This window comes from Anolis sagrei, chromosome 6, assembly GCF_037176765.1.
Source record: "Anolis sagrei isolate rAnoSag1 chromosome 6, rAnoSag1.mat, whole genome shotgun sequence".
Taxonomy (NCBI): Eukaryota; Metazoa; Chordata; class Lepidosauria; order Squamata; family Dactyloidae; genus Anolis; species Anolis sagrei.
The window spans coordinates 134,259,088-134,271,701 of NC_090026.1; the positions used below are offsets into that span (position 1 = coordinate 134,259,088).

The following is a 12,614-nucleotide window of genomic DNA, read 5'->3' on the forward strand; positions in this document are numbered from 1 at the left end:
GTTGGGCTTCCTGGGCGCCGGGGGAGGGTGCTGCGGAGTGCCTTCTGTCCTGGAAACTCCTCGGGAGCCACGTTTCCCCGCGGAACTCCCCGCCGCAGTGTTCTCCCCGCTCCTTGGCGCGCTCAACGTTCGGGTTCTCCTCGAGCTCCCTCCGTGTGTGTGTGTGTTGTGTGTTTTGTGTGTGTGTTGTGTGTGTGTTTGTGTGTGTGTTGTGTGTGTGTGTGTGGGCTTCCACTCTCCCTCTCTCTCCCCTCAGAGGGAGGCCGCCCTCTTCTTCTCCCCTTCTTCTTCGGGCGCCCCGTCAATCAAGGCTGCAGAGCTGTTGGCAGCCAATGGGGGGCCTCCGGGGGCGGGGCGGCACGGGCTGGGCCAATGGGAGGGCGGAGGGGGCGGGCCTTCTTCTCGTGAGCCTCAGCACAGCCTCTCCCGCCGCCGCCAAAGCCGCCATTGTCTCCTGAGGCGAGGAAGACCCGGATGGAGAGACAGACGGAGAGGGAGAGAGGTGAGCCCGTGGTAGTAGTAGTAGTAGGCCTCGCTCGCTGAGGGCGGCCCAGCCCGGCCCTCCTCCTCCCCCGGGCCCCTCTTCGGACTCCGGCTCCCCATTGCCGGCCTCTTCAGCGCCTGAGGGGAAAGGAAAGGGCCCGAGGAGGCCTAGAAGGAAGGAAGGCCCAAGTAGGCCCCGGCCTGCCCCCCCCTCCCTCCCCGCCTGGCCTCCCCCAAGGAAGGAAGGCTTCCCTGGCCGGACCCCCCAGGAGGGAGTCTTCCATGGGGCTGCCCGGCCATGAGGCTCCAGAAGCACGCTCTCCTGACGTTTCGCCCGCATCTCAGGCAGGCCGGGGGGGTGTAAACCTATTCCCGTGGAATGGTGTGTCCCGGGAGGGTGGGAGGGTGGGAGGGGGAAGAAGGCGCTCTTGCCTGCCTGAGGCCAGTGTGAGTGTTGCCTTTGGCCGCCTTGAGGAGAAGCACTGAACAGCCTCGCAGCTTCAAGGCCTGGCTGCCTCCTGCCCGGGACACCCCTTGCCTGGGAGGCGACGTGCTGTCCCCGGTGGTTCCCAGCCTGGGATTCCCTCCCTCCCTCCTTCTTTCCTTCCTCCGGACATTCCCCTCTTGCTCCTCCTCCTCGAGGGGGGCTTCCCGGCTTCTTCTCTGCCTGGCCTGACTCGGGGGTCGTGGACTTGAGAGCCCAGCCTTTCCGTGCCCTCCCATCATCCCCTGTGTCCATCCTGGCTGACCACGGGCTCTGCTTCTCTGGTTTGGGTCAGTGGGCAGAGCCTGGCTGCCAGGATTAAAAGACTCTGAAATCATGACAGCCAATGAGGACAGGGGAGCTCCAGACAAGAAACAACCAGGGACAGCTAACCACCTGCCAACAAAGGAGGCCCCCAGGCAGTCAGCAGCCAGGCCTTGAAATTTAAGGGATTTAAGACTGCCTGCACATCGCACCTGCCCTAAAACCCTTACATTCCACCTGTCCTGCCCAGCACTTTTCATTTATTCATTACATTTGGCCCGGCCCTAGTCTTAAATGTGTCGTGATGTATTGTCTTGATGTTTTATTGTTATTGCTTTAATGTTTATTGGTTTGCTTTATGAGTTATTTATTGTTGTATTTGTTGTTGTTGTTGTTCATTCGTTCAGTCGTCTCCGACTCTTTGTGACCTCATGGACCAGCTGACGCCAGAGCTCCCTGTGGGCCGTCACCACCCCCAGGGTCTCCTTCAAGGTCAGTCCAGTCACTTCAAGGATGCCATCCCTCCACCTTGCCCTTGGTCGGCCCCTCTTCCTTTTGCCTTCCACTTTCCCCAGCATATTTATTTGTATTTATTTATTTCTATTTTATATTTATTTGTATTTGTTATGCTGTTGTTTTATTGAGGGCCTTGGCCTTTGTAAGCCACACCGAGTCCTTCAGGAGATGTTAGCGGGGTATAAATAAAGTTAATAATAATAACAACAATACTAATAATAAAACTGCTGGGCCGTTAAATGCTAATCGTGTGGTCCAGCATTCTTTCTGCGTTCTCCAGGAATAATGCGCCGTGCCCAGGTTGGGTCATCGCGTGCTCTGCTACAGCCGGCTTCTCAGGCGGAATGACCCGGCCGCGCCTTCCACGTTCCTTGAGTCCTTCTTGGGCAAAATAATATTTTCTGAGAGTATTTTCTGATAATGTTTTTAGAAATACTTTTCCTATATATTTTAATGAATATTTTTGTGGATATTCTTCTGCAAAAATATATACAAATATATTTGTGTATACTGTAATTTTAAGAATATTTTCACAAATATTTTGTGTGTATATATATGAGTATTTTATGTGAATAGAAATACAAATATTTTGCCAATATTTTAGCGATTATTTATGTGAATATTTTAAGGAATATGTTAGAGAATATTTTTGTAAATATTTTTACAAATATATTTCTGAATATTTTTGTGAATTAAAATATTTTTGTGACTATTTTTCTACAAATATTTATGCAGATACTTTTGTGAACTCTTGAGACCCCATCTGGGTCAATTAGCATTAAGTTAATTCATCACCATCTCAGCCCCATAGGAGGGTGATTATATACCAGCTTGCACATTCCGGGCTTATATCGGTCGAGATACAGCACTTTATGATGAGAGCACTTTAAGGCGCCCGCCTGTGCCGCCAACCGCATTAGCACTTTCGCCCCTTCCTAGCCCTCCGTGCCGCACCTTAGATACTGCACTTTAGCTACTGCACTTTAGCTACTATAGCGATTGCACTTTAGATCTAGCTCTTTATTGTGCACTTTATGAACTATTCTAGTGGTGTGGCCAGAACATCCAACACCGCCTGTATCGCTGTTATCTATGTGGTCCCCCATCCCCCTCTGTGTGTTATCCCTGTTACTATTGTATAGTGTGGGGGACAGGGGAGGAGGTGGGTTGGACCCTATAAATAAAAATGAGGTGGGGAGGGGGGTAGTGGGGAGGAAAGTAGATTGGCAAAGACCGGAAAGTCAAACAACGAATAAAGCTGGAAGTAAGACCTTGGCGTTAGACTGCGGCATGGAGGGGGGGAGGTGTTCCATGAGCCGAGGGGCCCCCATAGAGGTCGTGGTGGGAAGGAGGAGATGCGGGAAAAGGAGACCTCGAATTCGGCCTAATTCGGACTGCTTATCCATATTAACAACCCCCAACCGGTCTCCTAAGGTAAATTGGTGTAACCAGGTGAGCGGGCCCTCTGGTTTGAAGGTGGTGTTGTTGAACGCCAGATCTGTCAACGGAAAAACAACTTGGATCCAGGATTTAATCCTGGAGGAGCGGGCAGATCTGGCGTGCATCACGGAGACCTGGCTGGATGAAGCGGGGGGCGTAAACCTCTCCCAGCTTTGTCCTCCAGGTTTCTCCGTGCAACACCAACCAAGAACCGGAGGACGGGGAGGCGGGGTCGCAGTGGTCTATAGAGATTCCATCCATCTGACCAGGAGCCCCATCCTGCAGACCACAAATTTCGAATGCGTCCACCTGAGGGTGGGTGACCGGGACAGAATAGGGATTCTTGTAGTGTACCGTCCACCTCGCTGCACTACAGTCTCCCTGCCTGAGCTAGCGGGGGTGGTCTCGAGCCTGGTGGTGGAGTCCCAACGGCTTCTTGTGCTGGGGGACTTCAACATCCATGCCGAGGCGACCCTCACAGGAGCGGCTCAGGACTTCATGTCTGCCATGGCAACCATGGGGCTGTCCCAACAAATAACTGGCCCCACCCACTGTGCTGGACACACATTGGACTTGGTTTTCTGCCAGGGATGGGAGCAAGGTGGCGGTGTGGAGGAGTTGTCCATCTCTCCGTTGCCATGGACCGACCACTTCCTGATCAGATTTAGGCTCACTGCGCCCCCTAACCTCCGCAAGGGTGGAGGACTCATTAAGATGGTCCGCCCCAGGAGGCTTATGGATCCGAACGGATTCCTGATGGCTCTTGGGGATTTTCCCGCCACCTCGGTAGGTGACCATGTCGAGGCCTTGGTCGCTCTCTGGAATGGGGAGATGACCAGGGCAATTGACAGGATCGCTCCGGAACGTCCCCTCTCAAGTAACCGAGCTAAACCAGCTCCTTGGTTCACTGAGGAGCTGGCAGCGATGAAGCGAAGGAAGAGGGAACTAGAGAGCGTGTGGCGCTCGGACCCAAATGAGCCAAATCGAGCACGGTTTGTGTCCTTTTTAAGGGCATATGCCGCGGCAATAAAAGCTGCAAAGAAAACTTTCTTTGCGGCCACTATTGCGTCTGCAAAAAACCGTCCGGCGGAGTTGTTTCGGATTGTCAGAGGTCTTTTAACTCCCCCTACCTCAGGTGGGAGCCCTGACAACTCGGACACGCGCTGTGAAGCATTTGCTCGGTTCTTTGCAGACAAAGTCGCTTTGATCCGTTCTGGGCTGGACGCCTCATTAAATGCAGTCTCTGTGGATGTGACACAAGCACCTGTTTGTCCTATTTTGATGGATTCTTTTCAGTTTGTGAAGCCCGAGGATGTGGACAAGATACTTGGAGGAATGAGGCCTACCACGTCCATCCTAGACCCCTGCCCATCCTGGCTTCTGAAAGAGGCCAGAGGGGGATTGGCCGAGTGGGTAACGGTGGTGGTTAATGCCTCCCTTCGGGAAGGCACGATTCCAGCGAGCCTAAAACAGGCTATTATAAAGCCGCTGTTGAAGAAACCATCACTGGACCCCACTAAATTTGACAACTTTCGGCCTGTTTCCAATCTTCCCTTCTTGGGCAAAGTCATGGAAAGCGTGGTGGCCTCACAACTCCAGGTATTCTTGAGAGACACGGATTATCTGGATCCGGCACAGTCTGGCTTCAGACCGGGGCATGGTACCGAGACGGTCTTGGTCGCCTTAGTGGATGATCTCCGCCGGGAGCTAGACAGGGGGAGTGTGTCCCTGTTGGTGCTCCTGGACCTCTCAGCGGCCTTCGATACCGTCGACCACGGTATTCTTCTGGGACGCCTTGCAGAGATGGGCCTTGGGGGCACCGCTTTGCGGTGGCTCCAGTCATTTCTGGAGGGTCGCACCCAGAAGGTGTCATTGGGGGACTCCTGTTCAACACCACAGCCTTTGACCTGTGGTGTTCCTCAGGGCTCCATACTGTCCCCCATGCTGTTTAATATCTACATGAAGCCGCTGGGTGAGATCATCCGGAGTTTCGGGGTGCGGTGTCACCTGTACGCAGATGACGTCCAACTCTGTCACTCCTTCCCACCTGCTACTAAGGAGGCTGTCGAAGTCCTGAACCGGTGCCTGGCCGCTGTGACGGTCTGGATGAGGGCGAACAAACTGAAATTAAATCCAGACAAGACAGAGGTAGTCCTGGTCAGTCGCAAGGCCGAACGGGGTATAGGGTTACAGCCTGTGCTGGACGGGGTCGCACTCCCCTTGAAGGCGCAGGTTCGCAGCTTGGGTGTGACCCTGGACTCATCGCTGAGCCTGGATCCCCAGGTTTCAGCGGTGACCAGGGGAGCATTTGCACAGCTTCGGCTCGTGCGCCAGCTGCGCCCGTATCTTGGGAAGTCTGACTTGGCCACGGTGGTACACGCTTTGGTCACATCCCGCCTCGACTACTGCAACACTCTCTACGTGGGGCTGCCCTTGAAGACGGCCCGGAAGCTCCAGCTAGTCCAGCGCGCGGCAGCCATGTTGTTAACCGGAGCGGGACGCAGGGAGCGCACAACGCCCTTGCTGTCCCAGCTCCACTGGCTGCCGATCAGCTACCGGGCCCAATTCAAGGTGCTGGTGCTAACCTACAAAGCCCTAAACGGTTCCGGCCCAAAATACCTTGAGTACCGCATCTCGGCCTACCAGCCCACGAGGACCTTGAGATCATCCGGGGAGGCCCTTCTCTCGGTCCCGCCTGCCTCACAGGCACGCTTGGCGGGGACTAGAGAGCGGGCCTTCTCGGTGGTGGCCCCCCGGCTGTGGAACTCCCTCCTTGCTGAAATTAGACAGGCGCCCTCCCTCATGGCCTTCCGTAAGGGCCTGAAAACCTGGCTCTTCGAAAAGGCCTTTAATTAAGTGCTATGTTTTTGGTATGACCACCGGAATGGACTATGACGACGAGATGGATTATGACCCAAACAAGACGAAGCGGATTTTTAGTTTAATTAGTTGTGTGTTAGTAAGATGTGTGTTATGATCCTGATTACTGTAACTGTTGTCTTTATGTTCTATGTTCTGTACACCGCCACGAGTCGCCTCCGGGCTGAGAGTGGCGGTTAACAAATGCAAATAATAAATAAATAAATAAATAACATTTTAATTAATATTCTTATAGTTTTATCCACAAATATTTTTATGAATATTGTTGTTGGTATCTTTAGGAATATTTTTGTGAATAATTTTCTGCAAATACTTATACAGATATTTAGACAATGCTTTTGTGAATATCTTTATTATCTCTTGTGATTTTTTTTCAAATATTTTGTGAGTATCATTACCTTCGCAGGGGTGGTGGACCCATTAGAATGGTCCGCCCCAGGAGACTGATGGATCCAAATGGTTTCCTGATGGCTCTTGGGGATTTTTCCACCTCCTTGGCTAGCGATACTGTCGATGCTCTGGTCTCTGGCTGGAATAGGGAGTTGACCAGGGCAATTGACACTATCGCTCCGGAACGCCCCCTCTCGAGTAACCGAGCTAAACCAGCTTCTTGGTTTACTGAGGAGCTGGCAGCAATGAAGCGAAAGAAGAGGAGGCTAGAGTGCGTGTGGCGCCAGAATCCCACCAATCTAGCTCAAACACACCTGAATGCCTTTTTAAGGTCCTACGGTGTGGCAATAGAGGCAGCTCAGAAAACATTCATCACAGCCAATATTGCATCAGCGAAGAATCGTCCAGCCGAGCTTTTCCGAGTTGTCAGGGGCCTGTTAAACCCGCCGAAAAGCGAGGCCCCGGATAACTCGGTGGCTCGCTGTGAAGCATTTGCTCGATCCTTCGCGGATAAAATTGAGCGGATTCGGTCTGGCTTCGACGTCATGTTAACGGCAGTCTCTGGGGATGTAACGAGAGCATCTGCTTGTCCAGTTTTGTTGGATTCATTTCAATTGGTTCAGCTTGAGGATGTGGACAGGATCCTTGGAGAGGTGCGACCCACCACATGCATCCTAGACCCCTGTCCTTCCTGGCTGATCAAGGAAGCCAGAGGGGGTTTGGCAGGGTGGGTGAAGGTGATGGTTAATACCTCCTTACAGAAAGGAGAGTTTCCAGCGAGCTTAAAGCAAGCTATTATAAAACCGCTGTTGAAGAAACCATCACTGGATCCCACTCAATTTGACAACTATCGGCCAGTTTCCAATCTCCCCTACTTGGGCAAAGTCATGGAACGTGTGGTGGCAACACAACTCCAGGGGTTTCTGGTAGACACTGATTATCTTGATCCGGCACAGTCTGGCTTTAGGCCGGGAAATGGAACTGAGACAGCTTTGGTCGCCTTGGTAGATGATCTGCGCAGGGAACTAGACAGGGGGAGTGTGTCCCTGTTGGTTCTGCTGGACCTCTCAGCGGCCTTCGATACCGTCGATCACGGTATCCTTCTGGGCCGCCTCATGGACATGGGGCTCGGAGGCACTGCTTTGCGGTGGCTCCGATCCTTCCTTGAGGGACGGACCCAGAAGGTGTTATTGGGTGACACCTGTTCGGCCCCACAACCGTTGTTGTGTGGAGTCCCACAGGGTTCAATCTTGTCCCCGATGTTATTTAACATCTACATGAAGCCGTTGGGAGAGATCATTCGGAGTTTCGGACTAAGATGCTATCTCTATGCAGATGACGTCCAAATCTGTCACTCCTTCTCACCTGTCACCAAGGAGGCTGTCCAGACCTTGAACCGGTGTTTAGCCGCTGTATCGGACTGGATGAGAGCTAACAAATTGAAATTGAATCCAGACAAGACAGAGGTCCTACTGGTCAGTCGGAAGGCCGAACAGGGTATAGGGTTACAGCCTGTGTTAGACGGGGTTACACTCCCCCTGAAGACGCAGGTTCGCAGCTTGGGAGTGATCCTGGACTCACCGCTGAGCCTGGAACCCCAGGTCTCAGCGGTGGCCGGGAGAGCTTTCGCACAATTAAAACTTGTGCGCCAGCTGCGCCCGTACCTTGGGAAGTCGGATCTGGCCACGGTGGTCCACGCTCTCGTCACATCCCGGCTGGATTACTGCAACGCACTCTACGTGGGGTTGCCTTTAAAGACTGCTCGGAAACTACAACTAGTCCAGCGAGAAGCAGCCAGGTTGCTCACCGGAGCGACGTACAGGGAGCACACCACCCCCCTGTTGCGTCAGCTCCACTGGCTGCCAATCCAATTCCGAGCAGAATTTAAAGTGCTGGTTTTGACCTATAAAACCCTATACGGCTCCGGCCCAGTGTATTTGTCCAAACGGATCTCCCTCTACATCCCACCTCGAAGTTTAAGATCTTCTGGGGAGGCCCTGCTCTCGACCCCGCCAGTCTCTCAAGCGAGGCTGGCGGGGACGAGGAGCAGGGCCTTCTCAGTGGCGGCCCCCCGCCTGTGGAACTCACTCCCCGGGGAGATTAGATCGGCGACCTCCCTCCTAGCATTTAGGAAAAGACTAAAGACCTGGATGTGGGACCAAGCTTTTGGTCACTCTGATAATTAACTTAAGGACCTGGAAATAGACAAAGACAAACGGAGTAGAACGGACTTATGGACTCTGATATATGGACCCTGACATGAGATTGTTTTAGGTTTTTAGGATTTTACTATGTACTGATGTTTTAATTTAATGTGTTGAATTGTTATTTTTGTATTACTTGTTGTGTGTTCGGGCATCTAATTGTGCCCTCCCCTGTAAGCCGCCCTGAGTCCCCCCCGGGGTGAGAAGGGCGGGGTATAAGTGAAATAAATAAATAAATAAATAAATAAATAAATAAATATATTTCTGTGAACACAAATGCATATGTACATACATAAACATACACATATGGAGGGTGTGCATGTATGGGGTATATATATTTCTCTCTGTGTGTGTGTGTATAGTGCAGTGCTATGGAATCATGGGAGTTGTAGTTTTGCTAGGTCTTTAGCCTTCTCTGCCAAATAATCTTAGTGTTAGATACTTTTCTCCAAGATTGTTTTGCAGAGAAGGCTGAAGGCCTAGTGAGGTGTTTTGAAAGTCAAACCTCTCTCATTCAATTCTCATACAAGTCTCTCTCTCCAGTATCACACTAGCATATATATTTAAATAATACAGTGCTCAGCCACAACTACGCTACACACACCTCTACTATTTACTCTCCTTATAGCCCAGTTCTTTTGGGTGTGGTGTGTTCCACATATATTTAATGGTGGCAGTGGTGGGATAATAAAATATAGGTCCCTCCTGCCCGAAAATTCTTTACTGTATTTCCCTGGATGCTGGTGGTTGTGTCTCAGTGGCCATGGTAGTCCATGCTTTAGTCACATCCCATTTGGACTACTGCAACACTCTCTACGTGGTGCTGCTTTTGAAGATAGTTTGGAAGCTGCAATTAGTGCAGGGATCGGCAGCCAGATTGCTAGCCGGAGCGCCATACCGTGAGAGGACAACTCCCATGCTGGGGCAGCTCCACTGGCTGCTGATCCGCTTCCAGGCTAAATACAAAGTAGGTTCTTGTAGGTTTTTTCGGGCTATAGAGCCATGTTCTAGAGGCATTTCTCCTGACGTTTCGCCTGCATCTATGGCAAGCATCCTCAGAGGTGTGAGGTCTATAGCCCGAAAAAACCCACAAGAACCTAGTGATTCCAGCCATGAAAGCCTTCGACAATACATTAAATACAAAATGCTGGTCGTTACCTAGAAAGCCTTAAACGGTTCAGGCCCAGACTTTGCAGAGCCTCATGTCCATATACAAAGCGGCCTGAGCCTTGTGATCCGCAGAGGAGGCCCTGCTCTCGGTCCCACCCCTGTGTCAAGAGTGGCTGGTGGGACTGAGAGACGGGGCCTTCTCCGTGATCACTCCTTTCCTCTGGAACTCCCTCCCAAAAGAATTTTAAACTTCTCCCTCTCTCCTCGCTTTTAGAAAACTGCTGAAAACCCACTTGTGCCCTTTGATGTATGGAGAGGAGGGAGACTAATATGCCCGGCTTATACTTTCGCCTAGATAGGTTAAACCTTGTCTAGAGACTGGATCTGACTTCAGACCGCTGCTTGTGGCATAACATGTCACCTTTTTGTAAGGGTTCCAGCTATCATTCTCAGTTGCCTTTATTTAGTGTCAAATGTATATTAACTCTTATAACCATATAGGTTATTTACGTTTGTATTGTTGCATGACTTGTTTGTTACTAAGTTTTAGAGTTAGGCTGCTTTTATGTGGTTTGTTCTGATGTTCTCCTGTTTTGAATGTTTGCCATACAGGTTGGAAACCACGCTGGGTCCCTTTGGGGAGATTGGGCAGTCTACAAATACATTATTATTATTATTATTATTATTATTATTATTATTATTAATGCCTCTGTGTCTTGGTATTTCCGTGGTCAACATGATCCACGGAGGCAAAAGAGGATAATTTTTGTGTTCAAGGAGGTTTGGGGCTTCATGTTTAACCCTTTGCTTCTTCTTTCTTGACCAGGGACGTGTGGGTTTCTGGAGCCGCCCCGGCATGATGAGAAACAAACCGGCTGACAGATGGCCAGCCTCGGTAGAAAAGTCCCCAGAAGAGCCTCCCCTACACTCTGAGGCATAGAGTTCCTCTGCTGAGCAGCTTTTACAGTCAGGAAGTTCTTCCTAATGTTCAGAAGGAATCACCTTTTCTTCGATTTGAAACCATTGCTGCAAGTAATCAGAAATGGAAAGAGAAGTGACGGGTGTCCATGTTACAATTAAAGGTACATAGCGTTGTCAACATGGAGGAGAAAGCACATAAATGTACTGAATGCGGAAAGAGGTTTAGGTGGCACGCATATCTGAAAATACATCAAAGGACTCACACTGGAGAGAAACCCTATAAATGCCTGGCGTGTGGACAGAGCTTCACTCATAGTTCAGGTCTACGATCACATCAATGGATTCACACTGGGTAGAAACCCTATAAGTGCCTGGAGTGTGGACAGAGCTTCACTCGTAGTTCACATCTACGTTCACATCAAAGGACTCACACTGGGGAGAAACCCTATAAATGCCTAGAGTGTGGACAGAGCTTCACTCAGAGTGGACATTTACGTTCACATCAAAGGACTCACACTGGGGAGAAACCCTATAAATGCCTTGAATGTGGACAGAGCTTCACTCATAGTTCAGGTCTACAATCACATCAAAGGACTCACACTGGGGAGAAGCCTTATAACTGCCTGGAGTGTGAAAAGAGTTTCGCTCGGAGGGGAACTCTACGTTCACATCAAAGGACTCACACTGGAGAGAAACCCTATAACTGCCTAGAGTGTGGACAGAGCTTCACTGAGAGTGGACGTCTACGTAAACATCAAAGGATTCACACTGGGGAGAAACCCTTTAAATGCCTGGAGTGCGGACAGAGCTTCACTGAGAGTGGAAATCTACGTTCACATCAAAGGACTCACACTGGGGAGAAACCCTATAAATGCCTTGAATGTGGACATAGCTTCACTCATAGTGGAAGTCTACGTAAACATCAAAGGACTCACACTGGGGAGAAACCCTATAAATGCCTGGAGTGTGGACAGAGCTTCACGGAGAGTGGAAATCTACGTAACCATCAGAGAACTCACACAGTGGAAAAACCCTTCAAATGCCTGGAGTGTGCACAGAGCTTCACGTGTAGTTCAGTTCTACGTTCACATCAAAGGATTCACACTGGGGAGAAACCCTTGAAATGCTTGGAGTGTGGGCAGAGTTTTGCTGAGCGTGGAAGTCTACGTAACCATCAAATAACTCATACTGGGGAGAAACCCTATAAGTGCCTGGAGTGTGGACAGAGCTTCACTTGGAGTTCACATCTACGATTACATCAAAGGACTCACACTGGGGAAAAACCCTATAAATGCCTAGAGTGTGGACAGAGCTTCACTCGGAGAGAAAGTCTACATTCACATCAAAGGATTCACACTGGAGAGAAACCCTATGAATGCCTGGAATGTGGAAAGAGCTTCACTGCGAGTGGAAGTCTACATAAACATCAAAGGACTCACACTGGGGAGAAACCCTATAATTGCCGGGAGTGTGAAAAGAGTTTTGCTCAGAGTGGAAATCTACGTTCACATCAAAGGACTCACACTGGGGAGGGACCCTATGAATGCTTGGAGTGTGGACAGAGCTTTACTCAGAGTGCACATCTACGTTCACATAAATTACTCACACTGGGGAGAAGCCCTATAAAGACATAGCATATAGAACCATAGCATTAAAGAGTTGGAAGAGTCCACATGGGCCATCTAATCTAACCCTGCTGTGCTTTTATATGATTTTATGGCTTTAACTAAAATTGTTTTTGGTTAAATATTCATGATGTTTAATACTGTTTGTATAGATGTATATTTGAAGTTATATTGCAATGCTTTTAATTCGTGATGCTTTGAGTCTCCATATAGAGAGAAAAAGTGGGACATAAATAAGCATAATGATGAGGGCCATGTATAAATGTATAAATATGTGAGAGGAAGTCCTAGGGAGGA

The 12,614-nt window shown here is 50.1% G+C and overlaps 1 pseudogene; it reads left to right on the forward strand.

Annotated features, from left to right (window-relative positions):
- The first annotated feature begins 418 nt into the window (after positions 1 to 418).
- LOC137097412 (zinc finger protein 420-like) lies at positions 419 to 12,383 on the forward strand (annotated as a pseudogene).
- The last annotated feature ends 231 nt before the right edge of the window (positions 12,384 to 12,614 follow it).